Source organism: Microtus oregoni, unplaced genomic scaffold (genome assembly GCF_018167655.1).
Source record: "Microtus oregoni isolate MIOR12 unplaced genomic scaffold, Mior012 000020F_ref0000438, whole genome shotgun sequence".
Taxonomy (NCBI): Eukaryota; Metazoa; Chordata; class Mammalia; order Rodentia; family Cricetidae; genus Microtus; species Microtus oregoni.
In genome coordinates, this window is record NW_024543079.1 from 20,491,120 (window position 1) to 20,497,119 (window position 6,000).

The following is a 6,000-nucleotide window of genomic DNA, read 5'->3' on the forward strand; positions in this document are numbered from 1 at the left end:
GCCGACATTAACATTAATGAAAATGCCAGCAGCCTGGGGTCAGGGGGCCCAGGAAGGTTTTGTATATGGGAAACAAAACCAAACAGAATAAATAACAATTTATTCTGTCACTGCTCTTGCAAGGAAACACAAGTAACAGTTTGGTGAAGTTTCTTAAGGCCTCTGGACTTGACTGCTGCCTGAGGAGTGGTCAGGTAGGGGATCCTCAGTTCTCCAAATCACACTCATAATATGTCTTCCTTGGAAAAGAATTTCTTCATTGAAGTGTGCTTCTAAGTTTGGAAGAAAGGGCCAAAAATTATTGGGGGGGGAGTGGAGCGGGGAGACAAGTGCCTCCAATGGAAAGTGTTCTGAAAAGGCCTGTGCCTTTTCAGTTCATGGCCACCCATCTTCAAGTCAGTAGGGGACATTTGGGGGTGAAGGTGAGCCAGGCAGAATAGATCCAGGAAGCTGCAGCCACACTCAGGCAGCCACACAGCTAGGAGTGACAAGGTAGGGTAGCTCCATTTCCTAGGTTGTTCCCTCTTTTTATTTGTTTGTGTGTTTGTGTTTGTTTGTTTACTTTTATGTGCATTGGTGTTCTGCCTGTAAGCGGGTCTTTGTGGGAGTGTCTGATCTTGGAGTTGCCACATGGGTTCTGGGATTTCAACCCAGGTCCTCTGGAAGAGCTGATGGAGTCCTTAAGCTCTGAGCCCATGAGCTGTGTCCTCTTTAATTGAACCCCACAGAGGGCATCACCATGTGATCCTTTGGGGCTAGGGTGGGCCATCCCAAACTTACTCCCTGTACACATGCGGAAGAAGAAAAGAGTTCCCTGGTGATGTCTCTAGGACATTAGAGAAAATGTACTGAACTCTGCCTGTGTGTGTGGAGAACAGTTCTGAGCAAGGGGGTCTGCACAGTGCTCTCTGATGCTATAGAACTCTTTGACCTTGGAACACTGGACCTTATAATCAGAGGGAAGGGGGATCGCAAATTTGGGGATCTGTCTAGGGGTGTCTAGGAAGACAGAACTCTGAGAGCTGGCGACCTTCAACTCTGGTCTAGGCCAGGAACGTAGCGGTAAGGGAGCCACATTAGGTTACATTCGGGCTGCCAGGGTATCTTCCAGAAGGGTGCGTATATACAATTATAGAAATTTGTTAGGTGATGATTCTGGGGGCCTCTTATATAGAAACTTGCCTACCTCCCTCCTACAGGAGGTTGAAAACAGCCACCCCTTACCCTCTCACTGTGAGAATAGTCTCCTCGGGTGAAGAACACTTGGCCTTGGTCCACAGTGTTGATTCCTGCCCCGGGGAGGGGGTGCCTACATGTCCTGGGTGCCCATGGACATCTGGAGTGCACTGAAGCCACTGCTCACAGCAGGTCCCAGCCCTAATAAGGAACAAACCCCTTGTCACCCCTTACTCAGACTCCCCACTTATCCCAATAGGAGTTCCTGGTAGGCTGGAGACCTGCTGATGACAAGGCAGTAATACTTCCGGCATCATCATCCCCAGAGTCCACACTATTCACCTTCTGTTTCCAGTGGGGAGGACTGTCTTCATGGATTTCCACAGCGTCACAGTATTGGCAACGCCAGCCATATTGTGGGAGCTACAATAGCAGAGCCATTAGGTGCTCCCCCCTCCCCCGATGATTGTCTAAGCCTTGGTTCTGGAGATAAGTTCTCAGAGGCTTGAGACCCACCCTGGAAAGCATCTCTTTCTTAAGCTGATGCACAGCCAGCAAACTGACCCTAGCCTATAAGATTGTTATTCTTCTTGCTCCTAATGTCCCTGAGAAACTTGGAAGTTTCAAATTTTTTTCCGTGGACTATCCATTGCCCTCTCCCCTCAAGGATAAAACCAAACAATTCCTCAGGCTACTGAAAAACATGCTTCCCAACATGTCCTGAAAATGACTGATGCCTGCCAGTTCAGGCTCACTTCTTTTTAAAGCAACCTAAGTGGACCTTTGTTCGGAGGTCCCAGCTAGGAAGCACAGCTATCTGGATACCCTTGCCTGGAAGACCAATCTTCCTTTATTCAGGGAAGGAGGATCTCCACAACACGGAGCAACAGCAGAATATCCAAAAGGAGTTTCAGTGAGGATCCAGTATTGATAATGTAGCAGAAATCAGAGGCCTCGACCAAGACCAGTGACTCATTGCAATGAACATCTGCAAGCAAGAATGTACGACTAAAGGGCACTGTGTGACTCACTGTGACACACTACAGCTTCCGCGACAAGAAGTTTCTGTTGTTTTTGTCTTTTTTATTTTTGGGGGGTGGGGCATTTGCAATGGCAGAGGGTGGTAATGAAGGGACAAGGTAAAGAGTGGGACTGGGGTGCATGATGTGAAATCCACAGAGTCAGCACGAAGTTAGGAAGGAAGGAAGGAAGGAAGGAAGGAAGGAAGGAAGGAGAGAGAGAGAAACGTGGGTGGAACGTGATGCAAGCAGCCGGTACTTGGAGTCACCCAGAATAGCTTGGGTTCTTCTGACAGGCAAGTGAGAAAAACACAGAGCTGTTTCCCCTGTCCTGCCTCTGGATTCAGGATCTCAGCAAAAAGACTGACATCAACCGAGTTGCTATGGGCATTTGTGGTTATCTGAAGAATTTGTCTCAAGTGGGGTTCAAGGGCCATCAGGAACAGGTGTGGGACCCCAGTCTGCACACCTGCTGCTCTCAGTGCAGGGAGCCTCACCCTCTCCTTTCCTTTCTGGGCTCTGCATTGAAAATGTCCCCTTCTCAGTCACAAAGCTGATTTTCTTCGCAAGTCCAGGGTCTTTTGGGCATGTTAGGTCTGGGTCTACGAACCTCGACAGAGATTCTCTTAAACAGGGCACAGAGGACTAAATTCTTCAGGTCAGCCTTAAGGTACTCAACGTTCATAACATATACTTAGTATCCTTGTGCTAGAGTGTAAGACCCTCCTAGACAGTGCCCTTGGCCTCTAGAGAGTAAGTGATTAGGTAGGGCCTGTTGTTTGAGAAACTCTTGAGGGGGCCAACTTCCTGCTCATTCATTCCAGTTGAGCTTCAGCACTATGTGCTCAAGTAGGCTGAACCTTGTCAGATGCCAGCACTGGAGGCGGGGGTCAGGGATAGTGTGGGAAGACAGAGGATGGTGAGATGCTAGTCTCTTGAGTATTGGTGGAAAGAGAGCAGAGGTCCACACATAGCTATTGATAACAGGTATAGTGGCAGGACCTCAGGACCTGGGCAGTGGGTGTGGGTGGGGAGTAGAGATTCTCTTGGAGACCTGGGCAGTGGTTGTGGGTGGGGAGTGGGGATTCTCCTGGAATCCTGAGCAGAAATGCTGAGGTTTCAGTCTTTTTCTTTTGTTCTTCTGGCTAGCATTTTGGGTGCTAGTTGCTCATTTCCTGTATTATCTCTAGGTTTAATCATCTCTTTATCTCTTGCCCTCTTCCTCCTTCCAGGGCCCAGCTGCGGATCTGAGAGATTTACCAGCCCACTAGACTACCTTTTGTTGGGTCTCTGTCTACTTCATTGTGTAGAACTCCCCCTCTCTGTGGCAAAGTGACACATCCATACTCCAAGGGTATTGATAGAACAAATTATTGTGCAGAGATGGATGCATCTGGTCAGAATTCTGATGCATAAGATACTAATCTATCTTTCACAAAAGTGATTGGCCCTCTTCTCTGCTCTTTAGGGCTTCTCCAGGCCATGGGTTATTATAAATGGGTTGGCGTTTATAGGAAATGTTCCAAGAAGTCTGTAGAGGCGTGGGCACAAGTTATAATGGCTTAGGGACATTTCAGGAGGTTGCTGGTCACATTGGACATGTGTCAAGTCAGTACAGTTCCAGGTGGTTATCTGCTGGCCTAAGTCAAAAGTACATGGCTTGTGACCACAAGGAACCTCCAATTCACATTTTCAGGTTACATAAAAGCCTGTGGGTCAATCAATGTTTTGGTTATATCTCAACTCTGCCTTTTTCTTAATTATTTATCTTTTATATTTTTGGAATATGTCCTTTCTATACATGTCCTTTCAAACTTCACTTTTTCATAAGGACCCCAGCCATACTGGATTATAACCTGCCCTTTATGGCTTTGCTATGACTTAGTTATATTAACAGAGACAATGCTTCCAAATGATGTCACATTCTATGGTAGCTACACTTAGGATTTTGAAATATCTTTTTGAGGAGGACACAATCAACTCATAACACAAAAGAAAGAAGAAAGAACTAATTTTGAACACTATAGTATATCATGTGATATCCAGAATTTCCTTACTATCCATGGACCTACAGCATAAGCCATAAAATCAGAATTGAAACATCTCTTTTATGAAGGTTGTTATGATGATTGACTGAGTTTAAAAGATGCCCTTAATGTCTTTCCTGGCACATAGTGGGTATTCAGTATTAACTACTATTGTTATAAAAGCTACTTGCCATGCTTACTTATGTGTGTATATATGTTAGATCAATACTCTATTTACACTTAATTTTACTTTTATTAGCATGCTATTCTGAGGAAATTTGGGGCAAAGCAAGATGGAAAAGTATATATTTTATTTGATATATATGTATGTATTTGTGTGAGCACAGCAAAGGGAGGCATTTATCCCAAAGCAGAAGCTTGCTTTTGCATTGTGAAGATGAAGAGCCAGCTGGCTGGAAAGATGGGTGGTGATGTGGGGAGATTACAAGAACAGTATCACCAAGGCACCCCAGAGCACTGGCTGAACTCCAGGCACCAAGTGGAATTCCATCCATGTCAGGTTTGCCTTTAAACCCACAGACACTCCCAAAGGACAATTGCAGAAGAGGCAGCCAGGATACAGATGTCTGTGTGGCTGCTTTAAGTGATGTGTCTAGAAGCCCTGTGTAGACTATCAGACTTGAAGGAGAGATATGCTGGAGCTGCCCATGACTTGGACATCAGGGGTGTGCTCAGAACATATTCTTTCCTCACTTTCATACCTTTGCTTTGTGTAATTCCCTCGTTATAGAAGAGGTATGTCTCCCAAATGTATCTGTTGGGATGCTCCCTCACTCAAGGCCAATGTTGGCACCACAACCTATAGGAGTCATATCTGCCCTTACCCAAGGCCAGTGCAAGGAACTTTATTCTCCAGGAGTCTTCTCTGATCAAGCCTGCCTAACATTTTGTATCTTGCTTATGGTTCTTGACCAAGTTGTCTTACAAGTTGATTTTCTATACTTGTACTTCTAGTATAGTCTTTGTTGGAATAGGTATTGTAAGACATTTGTGAAATTTCAAGGACTAGTTGTGTGCCAAGACCTTGGTTTGGTGCAGGAGATACTGCAAAAGAGAATTTTGAAGGTGATAGAATAAAAATATGAAGAATAATTTCTTTTTGTAAATTCAAAGGAGCATGGACATTTGGGTTAATATAAAATCATTGTGCTGCTGATGGTGACTGATGATGATTATGATTGCGCTAATGGTAATGATGATGGTGGTAATGATGAAGGTGATGTTGATAATGAAAATGATGATGGTGATGAACGTGTAAGGTGTTTTTTTTTTCTATTTCTGAATCTCCTTTCCTCCTTTATCTTGTTCTGACCTCTAAGATGTTGATCCTAATGGTTTCATTAGCCAAGCTCCCCTACCGTTTTTTTTCCTGTTGGATTAAGTGATTCAAAATATGAAGTGAGAAAGAGAGTTTGGGTATTATTATAATTTGGATAAGAAATAAATGCAGAAGACTAAGTTATTGAAGTCTTAGCTCCCAGCTGATAGTTAAGTGAAAACTGGCTTCTAATTTCACAAGGCTTCTAATTTCATGAATGAACTAATTCCTTGGTGAGTTCATAGCTGAATGGGCTATTAAGTGCTGAGACCTGGTTGGAGTAAGTAGATCATTGGACATGTGTCCCCAAAGATATTTTTTGTTGTTGTTGTTGTTTTTTTTTTTTTTTGCCCCTAGTGCCTTGCTGTCTCCTCCCATCCCTCAACACGTACTCCTGCCATGATGTTCCTTCTCAGTATGTCTGGGCCCACAGTCAACA